Genomic DNA, 15,253 nt, shown 5'->3' on the forward strand with positions numbered 1-15,253 from the left:
TTCAAAACACAATTTGAGTCTAATGTATGAAAGATGATATATCATGAGCTATGTAATGCTTTAAATAATCAATAAAAAATTTAAAAAAAAAAAAAGAATATTGATTTGGGGGCTGGGATTGTAGCTCAGTGGTAGAGCGCTCTCCTAGCACGTGGAAGGCCCTGGGTTTGATCCTCAGCACTACATTAAAATAAATAAATAAATAATAAATAAAATAAAGATATTGTGTCCAGTTACAACCAAAAAATAAATTTTAAAAAAAGAATATTGATTTGATCCTGCGATGAACTAATGACTTGGTAGGAGTTATTGAAAATACATGTCCTTATATTGTTCATAGCTCATAAATTGTGCTTAAATCCCTAAATTAATAGAGTTAAAAAAATTTTCAGCACCACAGCTGAGCGTTTTCATCTAAATGAAAATTTCATATGTGAATCTGTGGCCACTATTTGTTTCTTTGGGGAGATATCATGAAAGTTTGGATGGGGAAATTCAGTTTAATCTGCTTCGATATATACAGATTATGCCTTAAAAGTAAATGTTAAGAGCTGGGGATATAGCCCAATTGGTAGAGTGCTTACCTCACATACATAAGGCCCTGGGTTCAATCCTTAGCACCACATACACACACAAAAGTAAGTGTTAAAATTTTTAACTTCAATATTTAATATATGTTAGAAATATATGGATATATATTTACCTATACATACATACTTACATATATGTACACATGTACTTATATATTCAGCAAAAATGATAATCCTTGGGGAAAGAAGTTAAAATAATTTTTATCATCTATTTAAATTAATCTGTTTTTTCTTCTATTATACAGCCCAAGTTATATTCTTTTCCATAAAAAGATATAGCATTAGGTTTAATGAATTAGATTTTAATCAAAATGTTTATTATATAAATGAGTTGTTTTATTTATAACCAGGAAAGTATTAGACTTAAATATTTGGAAATTAACCAAATTTTTGCCTGATGAAAGGAAAATTAAAAGGAAGAAAGTTGATCATCATTAAGTTTCTCCATTTAAAAATATAAATTTGAGTCTACTTCATGTACAATGATAAAATTTAAAAAATGACAGTTTAGCTGGAGACTGCATAATAAAATGAAGAGAAATGAAGGTACATTCAAGCTAATGCATTATGCCTTATGAAAAGAAAGAATTGATGCTATTCAAATACACCTCCTTCAGTATTGGGGAACGCATTTTAGAAAAACAATGAAGTATTTATTAATAAATGAAGCTATTAAACCATATATACATGTAGACATAGGATAATGAAATCATCATTTTGACCACTCTAGTAAATTCTATAAAAGAAAGTTGTTTTTTTCTTTCTGGGCATGTGGAGACAATTTATTTGAATACATGATTTGAAGAGATTAAAAAAATATATAAATTTGAGTTAGTGTTGTTTTTTAATATACAATAACAGTATTTGTTGGCAAAAGAATGGTGTCAACTCTGAAAATATATTTTTATTAAAGAGGACTATTTCAAACTTACCTGACATTGGAATGAAATCAGACAGCTTCCCCCCTGCCCCAGTTCCTTTTGTAACAAAGAACCAAATTAAAATAGTATGAAACTCTTGAGGTCCACAGGCTTTATCAAGTTTATTCTTTCTGGTTTTGGGTCAAGCCAATACATTTCTTGAAAAATTTGTATGCTCTTCGTTCTTTTCTTCATTTCTCTCCCACAATGTTTGGATTTTCTAAGTATAGGATCATATTATCTGCAAACAGTACTGATATGAATTCTTCCTTTCCTATTTTTATTCCTTCTAGTTCCTTCTCTTGCCTAGTTGCTCTGCCTAGAATTTCTAGTACTATATTAAACAGGAGTGGTGGGACTGGACATCCTTATCTTGTTCTAGATTTTATTTTATTTTTATTTTTAAAATATATTTTATTTTTTAGTTGTAGTTGGACACAATACCGTTATTTTATTTATTTTTATGTGGTGCAGAGGATGGAACCCAGGGTCTCACACATGCTAGGTGAGCACTCTACCACTGAGCTGCAACCCCAGCCCCTCTTGTTCTAGATTTTAAAGGAAATACTTTTAGTTTTTCCTATTTACTATGAAGTTGGCTTTGGGTTTGTTGTATATCGCCTTTATGATGTTGAAGTAGCTTCTTTCTATCCCTATTTCTTTTATTTTCAATGTATTTTTCACTGGGCATAAGAATTTTAGTTTGCCAGTTATCTTCTTTCAGCACTTAATAGTTGCCATTCAGTCATCATCTGGTTTCCTAGATACTGTTAAAAAATCAAAGTGTGTCTTACTGTTATTTTTTTCCTTTTAAAGAAATTTTTTCCACCCTCCCTTACTGCTTTTATGGTTTTCTTTTTGCCCTTCAATTCATTAATGCTTTTCTTTTTCTTTCTTTCTTTCCTTGTACTTTATTTATTTATTTATTTATTTACTTATTTTTATGTGGTGCTTAGGATTGGACCCGTTGCCTCTCATGTGCTAGGCAAGTGCTATTCTGCTGAGCCACAACCCCAGCCCCAATGTTTTTCTTTATATTTATCCTGATTGAACCGTCAGAGAATTTTGAGTATTTGGATTTATGCTTTTCATTGGCTTAAAAAAAATGGCAGCTGGGTGTGGTGAATCATGCCTACAATACCAGGAACTGGGGAGGCTGAGGCAAGCTGGTTCAAGGCCAGCTTCAGCAACTTAGTGAGGCTCTAAGCAACTTAGTGAGATCCTGTCTCAGAATAACAAATAAAAAGGAAGGGGGATGGGGTTCAGTGATAAAATTCCTCCGAGTTCAATCCCCAGTATATAAAAAAAAATTCTCAGCCATTGTCTATTCAAAATTGATGTGTTCAATTTTCATCTCCTCTCCTTGTAATTGGAAATCCAGTTAAAAATAAAATAGAGTTTTAACTGTATTCTATATGTATGTTATATTTATTCATAAGAATTATATTCTTTCCCTTTTTGTGTTTCCTTTTTGTGAATGTGTTTCATCTTGTATACATGTTATTGGTTTGTCTTCCAATCAAGTAATAATTTTTTTGCTATATTAATATGTAAGTCAACCCACATTTAAATTCCTAATTTCAGTAATTGTAGTTTATAATTAAAATTTTCTTTTTTTATTGGTTGTTCAAAACATTACAAAGCTCTTGACATATCATATTTCATACATTAGATTCAAGTGGGTTATGAACTCCCATTTTTACCCCAAATACAGATTGCAGAATCACGTCGGTTACACATCCACATTTTTACATAATGCCCTATTAGTAACTGTTGTATTCTGCTACCTTTCCTATCCCCTACTATCCCCCCTCCCTCCCCTCCCATCTTCTCTCTCTACCCCATCTACTGTAATTCATTTCTCTCCTTGTTTATTTTCCCATTCCCCTCACAACCTCTTATATGTAATTTTGTATAGCAATGAGGGTCTCCCTTCATTTCCATGCAATTTCCCTTTTCTCTCCCTTTCCCTCCCATCTCAAGTCTCTGGTTACTGTTAATCTTTTCTTCCTGCTCTTCCTCCCTGCTCTGTTCATAGTTGCTCTCATTATATCAAAGAAGACATTTGGTATTTGTTTTTTAGGGATTGGCTAGCTTCACTAAGCATAATCTGCTCTAGTGCCATCCATTTCCCTGCAAATTCTATGATTTTGTCATTTTTTATTGCTGCATATTACTCCATTGTGTATAGATGCCACATTTTTTTTTTATCCATTCATCTATTGAAGGGCATCTGGGTTGGTTCCACAGTCTAGCTATTGTGAATTGTGCTGCTATGAACATCGATGTGGCAGTATCCCTGTAGCATGCTCTTTTAAGGTCTTCAGGGAATAGTCCGAGAAGGGCAATAGCAGGGTCAAATGGTGGTTCCATTCCCAGCTTTCCCAGGAATCTCCAAACTGCTTTCCAAATAAATAAATAAATATAATATCATATTAAAATCAAAACAACAAAAAAAAGAACTAGGAAAAAAAAGTGGCATCTATACACAATGGAATACTATGCAGCAATAAAAAATCACAAAATCATAGAATTTGCAGGGAAATGGATGGCACTAGAGCAGATTATGCTTAGTGAAGCTAGCCAATCCCTAAAAAACAAATACCAAATGTCTTCTTTGATATAATGAGAGCAACTATGAACAGAGCAGGGAGGAAGAGCAGGAAGAAAAGATTAACAGTAACCAGAGACTTGAGATGGGAGGGAAAGGGAGAGAAAAGGGAAATTGCATGGAAATGAAGGGAGACCCTCATTGCTATACAAAATTACATATAAGAGGTTGTGAGGGGAATGGGAAAATAAACAAGGAGAGAAATGAATTACAGTAGATGGGGTAGAGAGAGAAGATGGGAGGGGAGGGAGGGGGGATAGTAGGGGATAGGAAAGGTAGCAGAATACAACAATTACTAATAGGGCATTATGTAAAAATGTGGATGTGTAACCGACGTGATTCTGCAATCTGCATTTGGGGTAAAATTGGGGGTTCATAACCCACTTGAATCTAATGTATGAAATATGATATGTCAAGAGCTTTGTAATGTTGTGAACAACCAATAAAAAAAAGAACATAAATTTACTGGCTTCCTAAAGTTGATAAGTCCAGATATTAAGTTGCCAGCACCTGATGAGAGCCCTTTTGCTGCATTAGCACATGACAGATCTTAGAAGATTGCTGGTGAAAGAAATTCCTGCATTCCCCCCTTTGTAATGGCATCAATATCAAACACCTTCTATTAGGTCCCACCTGCTAACTTTCTTCCATTGGGGATTGAGTTCCATCATGAGTATTCTAGCCATACCTCTCATATAATGTTTGGATTTTATGAGAATTAAGACAGAGAAGTTGACAACTTGGCTTCAAATTCCACTTTTGTCACATTAATTTTTATTATTTTTTGTAAAAAACTCTAAGCCTATTTTGTCTGTTTTCAAGTAGCAATGATCTTTAAAATATTTTCTTACACAGGCCAAAGTGATAATAGTAAAGTCCAGTGTCTGAGAAAGCCTTCAGATGTATGCAAACTATGCTAAAAGTGTATTTTTCATGGACACCGTAGGTGTATTAGTCAGTTTTGTGTCATTGTGGCTAAAATAGCTGATAAGAACTTAGGAGAAAAAATTACATTTGACTGACTGTTTCATAGGTTTAAGCCAGCCAGGACCTTTTCTTAGGGCAGAACATTATGGTGGAAGGGAAAGGCAGAAGAAATCTGCTCAGTTCATGGCAGCCAAGGATCATAAGACATAGAGAAGAAGAGTTCAAGAATAGGATATGGTCCTCAAGGACATACCCCACTGTGATTTACTTACACCAGCTATGTTCTACATACCTAATTTCTACTACTTCTCCCAGTAGTCCATTTAAATTATGAGATTATCAAGTGAATTAATCCACTCATGGGCTTACAGCCATTCTAATCCAAATACTTCCCCAAAGTCCCACCTTTGGACATTACTGCATTAGGGATCAAGCCTTCAAATACATGAGATTTTAGTCGACCTTCCATATGCAAAACCTTGCACTACAGTATAGCTTTCTGTTTATCTGTCCCTATATCTTATACACCCACAAATACACTTACACATGCTCACAAATATAGCACAGGTTTAGAATAGTCATGTGGTATATTTTACTTCCAATAGAATAGAAGCTTGTTCTACTGGCCTTGCTTTTTATACAAAGGAACTGCAATGTTTTGTAAATCACTGCAACTTTCATTAAGTTGTTCACTGGAAGAGACTGGGGTAAAACAGAAGAAATAAGAAATAGGTATAAAGGAGACACAGAGTAAAGACAAGAAAAGAGGATTTTAATCGAGAGGTTCCACATACTTTTCCAGGCAGTCACTCCCCAACTATGTCTCCCTTCCAGGCCTAAACCTCCCAAATTCCTCAAAAATCTGTAAAATTACCTGTTCATTGTTAACTTGATCTCAGACTAATTGATTAAATAGATATATAGTATTTTGAGTGTTAGGGGACTTTCCAGTGCTGTCTAGTGATCAGAAAACAAAAATCATAGAGACTAAAAAGCCAAAGATCAACCAGACTACCAGAATTTGTATTGAGATGACCAGACCGACATCATTTCTATATACCTTTCCATGTGCATCCTCACTAAGTTTCCTTTAAAAGAAGAGCTGGTAACCTCTAAATAGCATATCTCACTCTCAAGATGGCCCACATTCTCTCTTGAATGCTTAATTCTTGGTTTACTCCCCAAAGCATCTCTATCTTGTGATTGTCTTTATTCTCCCTTGAATATGTATTTAATTTCCTAAATATCCCCCATCCATGCCTCTGATTGTGAAGTCCTAAAATTCTTTTCTATTTCATAAGCCAAGAACCCTGCTTTGCTGAATTGAGTTGCCCCTTCTCTCCAGGAACACTTGGGACCACGCTTCTTTGGAGATACCTCTTCACTCATGCCAGGACTGCTGAATATATTTTTGTAAATCCCATGAAAGCAATTTGGAAATTAAAGACTTTGAATTCTTGTGAGATGTTAAGTATCAATTTAGCTCTTCCACCTTCCAATTCCTCCTTTCTTTCCTTTTTTCCTACAGATACAGAATCTGAGCTTCATGTTTCTTAACAGGTGCTTTTGGCAGGAAGAAAGAGTAGACATCATCTGCATGCCACTCTCCTTAAGTGGCATTTCTTTTCTAAAACCAAAATCCACTGATAAAATCAGTCTTCCCTGGAGGAGGAAGAGACTGAAGAGAACATGAACAGAAGGTATTACTTTCAAGCTAAAAAAGGGAATTAGGAGCCTGGAGAATATGGATTGGGGTGCAGTCCTGTGGTTAGGACTAGGGCCCTTTAATGTGCTCGGCTGAGGTTTCCCAAAGAAGTATTAGGAACTCCTAGTAATAAGATCACATGGTTCCCAGCCTTGGCAAAGATTTTGAGGCGGAGGGCAGGCAGGCAGAGGGAACTGAGGTAACCATGTGAAATGAACTTGTAAGTTTCTTAAGGGAGCCGATGACCCTTGTTGATCAAAACCAGGCACACAGGCCTTTGTTTTGCTTTGCTTTGTTGCTGCTGCCCACAGGCTTCCTTGAAATTTCTACCTGACAAATAGGAAGTCGACACACAAGTAAAATCCTAATTTTGTATTTAATTACATTGAAATTAAAATGAGTTATCTCTTGCTTATAGAAAGTGAGTTTGCTCTTATACTTTCATATAAAATATAGTCTCTACCTGTGGTTTCAGTAAGTTAAAAGGTAAGTGAGTACAATATCACTTAGGTCAAAAATTTTTTGCCCTCATGCTCTCTGCTGGAGGGAAAGCTAATGAGGGACTCCAGGCCTTGGAGACATGACCTGCAGTGGGGCTTTGACAAGCCCATGCTGAACTGTAGAGAAGCCATTCATACTTTGTTTGCATGGTTTGGATTTACCTATGACTTTACTCAAGTTCAGTGAAGCCCTTTCATAACACGTGGATGGTATCCTTCATGTGCTTTTCTGTGTCTTTAGTACACATTTATTAAAATGCATTTTTATTGAAGTATGACTGACATACAATAATACTGTACACATTTAAGTGGACAATTTGATAAGCATTGACATAGATATATATGTGTGTGAACTCATCAAAAAAATGTAGAGAATGAGCTGTCCTAAGTTTCTATCATTGTCCTAAGTTTCTTCCTTCCCCCTTGTAAGCCCCCTCTCCTGCTTTGTGTACCACCCATGAGTGCCCTCCACCCCAAGTAACCATGGTTTTCTTTACCCACAATAGGTCACTTTGAATTTTCCAGGATTAATAGAAAAGTGGCCTTAAAATATATACCTTCCCCATTCCTCAGATATCTTTCCTCCAGCAAAATCATTTTGAAATTCATCTATTTTGTTTTATCAATAATTTAATTTTGAGGGGTAAGTAATAATTTATTTTATAGCTATAACAATATACTTTTATTTATTTACTTGTAAATAGATGTGTAGGTTATTTCCAACTTTTGTTCATTAAAAAAAAGAGACTATGCGCATTCATGTGCAAATCTGTGTATACATATTTTATTTTAACTTCCCTGGGGTAAAATGGATACATTCTATGGTAGGTGTATGTTTAACAATTTTTAAAAACTATAAAAATATTTCCTAAAATGACTCTAATATTTTACGGTCTCACTGGGTTTATATGAAAATTCCAGTTTTCATCTTTGTAAACACTAAGTAAAGATACTCTCTTTAATATTAATCATCATAATGGGAATATGGGCCTATCTCATTATTTCAAATAATATTTTTTTCCTGTGTTTATTTACCATCTATGCATTGGCTTAGAAAAGCATCCATTTCTATGCCACTTAAATATTGCTTTTTTTTATTCTTTGAGTTTTTAAAGTTTATTTTATATACTATATACAAGTTCTTTATCAGATACATGATTTTCAAATGTGCCTTTTGGATGTATTTGAGTTATATTTCACCCAGAGATTTTCAAAGAGGAGAAGATTTAAATTTAATAAATTATAATGATTAACTTGTTCTTAGTAGATCATGAAGTAGAAAACAAAAAAAAAATCAGAAAAATTAAAATGAAAAGTTGTTTCTCTGACATGAATAAATTGGTAATTATCTAGACAAAATATTTAGAAAAAGAGAAGATATGAATTACGTATAGTAGGAATGGTAGGAAGAACATGCCTACAGATTCCAAAGATCTTAAAAGCAATATTATAAATAACTTATAATTATCCAATTAGCATTTGTGATGAATGGAACAAATTCCATGAACACACAAGCTACCAAGCAAGGTTTCCTAAAGTGTTGTAGGGACAATCAAGGCAAGGCACCAAAGACAGCAGGAAATGGCTTTATTTGGCTGCAGCCAGGTTCAGAGGGCACAGCTTTTGCTGTAATAATTAATCCCCTGAACCCTGAGTTCAGGTAGTTTCAGAATTTTATAACCAGCATGTAAGGGGAGGGGCTCAGAAGTTCACAGTCTGCAGAAGTTCACATAAAAGCACCTTTTTCTTTCACTGTTTTGGGCAAGTTAACCAGTCAAGGACAACACCTGAGAAGGGGAGAGCTTCTTCTCCCCTTTCTTTCCTCCCCCTGCCAGCTGTTACCATGGAGCCCAGTTGGTAACTTCTCTTATCTTAGAAATGTAGACATCTCTGTGAAGCTCCATCTCAAGGTCAGAGGCCTTGTTTACACATTTCTACAAACTACTATACTGGATACCTGGTTGTGAAAAACTAGTAAGGGGGTGTCCAGCACCTGGAGTGCTGATTTCTTCCAGGTTGGTGGCCAAGTAAGATAGGGCAACACAAAAATAAGAAGTTTGTTTTTTCGGTGCTTAGCTTTTTGAGTTCTTTTTATACCCTAGGGATTAGTGCTCTATCTGATATGTGAGGGGTAAAAATTTGCTCCCAGAATGTAGGCTCTCTGTTTACCTCACAGATTGTTTCTTTGGCTGAGAAGAAACTTTTTAGTTTGATTCCATCCCATTTATTGATTCTTAGTTTTAATTCTTGCACTATAAGAGTCTTATTAAGGAAGTTGGGGCCTAATCCCACATGATGAAGATTGGGGCCTCCTTCTTCTTTTATTAGATGCAGAGTCTCTGGTTTAATTCCTAGGTCCTTGATCCATTTTGAGATAAGTTTTGTGCATGGTGAGAGATAGGGATTCAATTTCATTTTGTTGTACATGGATTTCCAGTTTTCCCAGCACCATTTGTTGAAGATGCTATCTTTTCTCCAGCACATGTTTTTGGCCCAGTCAACAAATTGGCCAAGGACCTGAACAGACCCTTCTCAGAAGAGGATATACAATCAATCAACAAATACATGAAAAAATGCTCATCATCTCTAGCAATCATCGAAATGCAAATTAAAACTATTCTAATATATCATCTCACTCCAGTCAGAATGGCAGCTATTATGAAGACGAACAACAATAAGTGTTTGCAAGGATGTGGGGGAAATGTTACACTCATACATTGCTGGTGGGACTGCAAATAGGTGCAGCCAATATAAAAGGCAGTATGGAGATTCCTTGGAAAACTGGGAATGGAACCACCATTTGACCCAGCTATCCCTCTCCTCAGACTATACCCAAAGGACTTAAAAATAGCATACTACAGGGACACAGCCACATCAATTTTATAGCAGCACAATTCACAATAGCTAAACTGGGGAGCCAACCTTGATGCCCTTCAATGGATGAATGGATAAAAAAAATGTGGCATATATACACAATGGAATTTTACTCAGCAATAAAAGAGAATAAAATCATGGCATTTGCAGGTAAATGGATGGCATCAGAGAAGATAATGCTAAGTGAAGTTAGCCAATCCTAAAAAAAACAAATGCCAAATGTATTCTCTGATATAAGGAGGCTGACTCATAGTGGAGTAGAGAGGGGGAATATGGGAAGAATATATAAATTCTAGATAGGGAAGAGGGAAGGGAGGGAGAGGGAGGAGGCAGGGGATTAGCAAGGATGGTGGAATGTGATGGATATAATAATTCAAAGTACATGTATGAAGACACAAATTGGGTGTCAACCTACTTTATATATACAAATAGAGATATGAAAAATTGTGATGTATATGTGTAATAAGAATTGTAATGCATTCCACAGTTGTGTATTTTAAAAAAATCAATTAAATTTTTTAAAAAAATGAAAATAGGAAGTTTATCTACATTGAACTCTTTTGTAGAGACACTTTTGTTGACAGTCCTAATATCAGCCATGGTGAAGATTTCTGGAGAAGCCCAGTTAAGACTTTTCTGTGGAGAAAGGGGGTGTCACTACAAAAGAAGACACGATATGAATAACCTTAAATCTATCAAGACAGCAATATTTGTAGGGCCTGAGTTCAATCCTCAGCACCACATACAAATAAAGATGTTGTGTCTGCCAAAAAACAAAAATATAAATATTAAAATTCTCTCTCTCTCTCTCTCTTAAAACAAAAAAAAAACCTAACACTTGGATGGCTGCCTTCATATTTTCTACAAATATTTAAAGAGACTAATCCAATTTTATACAATTTTTCAGAAAATTAAAGAGCATACTTTTTAATTCATCCTATCAGGATAAGCATTAACTTGATACCCATACTGGAAAAATACCAATAAAATTATGGAACAATATTCTTTATGCACTTAAGTGCAAAAATTAGAAATGAAATTTAGCCAATCAAATGTAACTGTAGGTATAAATATAATATCTCTTGACTAAGTGGCAATTAATCTGAGCAATTCAAGAATCAATAGATACAATTCACCATATTAACAAACTAAAAATTAAAATCCAATTTTGTTTATTAAGATGACAGATGTAGAAAATTATTTGACAAAGCCCAACATACCTACTAAAAATTTTTAGCAAAATCAAGAATAAATGGAAAACTTTATTGCCCCATGGCTCATATATGTGTTTTTAATGTTTAAAAATTCTTTTTTTCCTCTTTCTGTTTCTTTTTCAATCATTTTTATATTTAATAAATTTCATTCTTTTTTCTCTTATGATTTCTTTTTTAAAAATATTTTTTAGTTGTACATGGACACAATATCTTTATTTATTTATTTTTATATGTAGTGCTGAGGATAGAACCCAGTGCCTCACACATGCTAGGCAAGTGCTCTACCACTGAGCTACAACACCAGCCCATCTTTTGCAATTTCTAATCTGTCATTAGTTCCATCTATCATCTATTAATCTCAGACCATTTAGTTTCCTTCTCCAAAGGTATTTTATGCCACTATTTAACTTTTTGAACTCACAGAACTCAGTTTTTTTTGCATAAAAATTCATATATTATGTAAGAAGCAAAATCCAAGTATTATAGATCTGAAAGTAACAGGGATTTGCTAATCCATATACATTTTAAAGAGAAGAAATTCAGGACCTAAAAGCCAAAAGAGTCATGCAAGATTGCTTAGTGTATTTAGAAGGATCTACTGATTTCCAGACTCCCACTCTTTTAAAGAGTTTATTTATTTATTCATTCATTTTTCATCACCTATAAAATGAAAACTATGTAGACAGGACTGAGGAAGGAGATCAGCGAAAAAGAACTTGTCTAGCATGTGTGAGGTTCTGGGTTCAATCTCCAGTTCTGCAACAACAAAACAAAATTAAAAAACTATGTAGACAGGATAAAAGCTGGAATATGTAAAGAAAAAAATAATTAAAATATTGTCTCCATAGCATAAGCAAGAAAATGTTACTGGAAATTAAGTTATTTAGGTCTCTTTTGCAAAATCTGCAATATAATACTGTTATCTTGCATATATATATATATATATATATATATATATATATATATATATATATTTTATAATATTTTATTGTTGGTTGTTCAAAACATTACATAGTTCTTAATATACCATATTTCACAGATTGATTCAAGTGGGTTATGAACTCCCATTTTTACCCCGTATACAGATTGCTGTGTCACATCAGTTACATTTCCATTGATTTATAAATTGCCTTTCTAGTGACTGATGTATTCTGCTGTCTATCCCATTCTCCACTATCCCCCCTCCCCTCCCCTCCCCTCCCCTCCCCTCCCCTTCTCTCTCTCCACCCCCTCTACTATAAATCGTTTCTTCCACTTATATAATTTTTATCCTACTCCTCCTTTCCTCTTATATGTAATTGTGTATAACCCTGAGGCTCACCTTCCAATTCCATGCAATTTCCCTTAACTCTCCCTTTCCCTCCCACCTATCATCCCTGTTTAATGTTAATCTTCTTCTCCAGCTCTTCATCTCTACCCTGTCCTTGGTTACTCCCCTTATATCAAAGAAGACATTTGGCATTTGTTTTTTAAGGATTGGCTAGCTTCACTTAGCATAATCTGCTCTAATGCCATCCATTTCCCTCCAAATTCTATGATTTTGTCATTTCTTAATGCAGACTAATACTCCATTGTGTAAAGATGCCACATTTTTTTAATCCATTCATCTATTGAAGGGCTTCTGGGTTGGTTCCACAATCTTGCTATCGTGAATTGTGCTGCTATGAACATCGCTGTAGCAGTGTCCCTGTAGCATGCTCTTGTTAGGTCTTTAGGGAATAGACCGAGAAGGGGAATAGCTGGGTCAAATGGTGGTTCCATTCCCAGCTTTCCAAGAAATCTCCACACTGCTTTCCAAATTGGCTGCACCATTTTGCAGTCCCACCAACAATGAACAAGTGTACCCATTTCCCCGCATCCTCGCCAGCACTTGTTGTTGTTGGACTTCTTAATGGCTGCCAATCTTACTGGAGTGAGATAGTATCTTAGGGTGGTTTTGATTTGCATTTCTCTGACTGCTAGCAATGTTGAGCATTTTTTCATGTACTTGTTGATTGATTGTATGTCCTCCTCTGAGAAGTTGCTGTTCAGGTCCTTGGCCCATTTGTTGATTGGGTTATTTGTTATCTTATTATCTAATTTTTTGAGTTCTTTGTATACTCCAGATATTAGGGCTCTATCTGAAGTGTGTGGGGTAAAGATTTGTTCCCAGGATGTAGGCTCCCTATTTATCTCTCTTATTGTTTCTTTTGTTGAGAGAAAACTTTTTAGTTTGAGTAAGTCCCATTTGTTGATTCTGGTTGTTAACTCTTGCGCTATGGGTGTCCTATTGAGGAATTTGGAGCCTGACCCCACAGTATGTAGATCATAGCTGACTTTCTCTTCTATCAGACGCTGTGTCTCTGATTTAATATCGAGCTCCTTAATCCATTTTGAGTTAACTTTTGTGCATGGCGAGAGAAAGGGATTCAGTTTCATTTTGATGCAAATGGATTTCCAGTTTTCCCAGCACCATTTGTTGAAGATGCTATCCTTCCTCCATTGCATGCTTTTAGCCCCTTTATCAAATATAAGATAGTTGTAGTTTTGTGGATTGGTTACTGTGTCTTCTATTCTGTACCATTGGTCCACTCGCCTGTTTTGGTACCAGTACCATGCTGTTTTTGCGACTATTGCTCTGTAGTATAGTTTGAAGTCTGGTATCGCTATACCGCCTGATTCACACTTCCTGCTTAGCATTGTTTTTGCTATTCTGGGTCTTTTATTATTCCATATGAATTTCATGATTGTTTTATCTATTTCTAAAAGAAATGCTGTTGGGATTCTGATTGGGATAGCATTGAACTTATAGAGAACTTTTGGTAATATCGCCATTTTGATGATGTTAGTTCTGCCTATCCATGAACAGGGTATATTTTTCCATCTTCTGAGGTCTTCTTCTATGTCTCTTTTTAGGGTTCTGTAGTTTTCATTGTATAGGTCTTTCACCTCTTTTGTTAGGTTGATTCCCAGGTATTTTATTTTTTGGGGGGATATTGTGAATGGAGTAGTTGTCCTTATTTCCGTTTCAGAGGATTTGTCGCTGATATACAGGAATGCATTTGATTTATGTGTGTTGATTTTATATCCTGCCACTTTGCTGAATTCATTTATTAACTCTAATAGTTTCTTTGTAGACCCTTTTGGGTCTGTTAGGTATAGAATCATATCGTCTGCAAATAGTGATAATTTAAGTTCTTCTTTTCCTATTTTTATGCCTTTAATTTCTTTCATCTGTCTAATTGCTCTGGCCAGTGTTTCGAGGACTATGTTGAACAGAAGTGGTGAGAGAGGGCATCCCTGTCTTGTACCAGATCTTAGAGGGAATGCCTTCAATTTTTTCTCCATTCAGAATGATGCTGGCCTGTGGCTTATCATAGATTGCTTTAACAATGTTGAGGTATGATCCTGTTATCCCTAATTTTTCTAGAGTTTTGAACATAAAGGGATGCTGTACTTTGTCAAATGCTTTTTCTGCATCTATCGAGATGATCATATGGTTCTTATTTTTAAGTCTATTGATGTGGTGTATAACATTTATTGATTTCCGTATATTGAACCAGCCTTGCATCCCAGGGATGAATCCTACTTGATCATGGTGTATAATTTTTTTGATGCGATTTTGAATCCGATTCGCCAGAATTTTATTGAGGATTTTTGCATCTAGGTTCATTAGAGATATTGGTCTGTAGTTTTCTTTCCTTGAAGTGTCTCTGTCTGGTTTAGGTATCAGGGTGATGTTGGCCTCGTAGAATGTCTTTGGAAGTTCTCCCTCTTTTTCTATTTCCTGAAATAGCTTGAAAAGTATTGGTTTTAGTTCCCCTTTAAAGGTTTTGTAAAACTCTGCTGTATACCCGTCCGGTCCTGGGCTTTTCTTAGTTGGTAGTCTTTTGATGGTTTCTTCTATTTCCTCTATTGTTATTGGTCTGTTTA

The sequence above is a fragment of the Spermophilus citellus genome (genome assembly GCF_964194105.1).
Source record: "Spermophilus citellus genome assembly, chromosome: 17".
Classification (NCBI taxonomy): domain Eukaryota; kingdom Metazoa; phylum Chordata; class Mammalia; order Rodentia; family Sciuridae; genus Spermophilus; species Spermophilus citellus.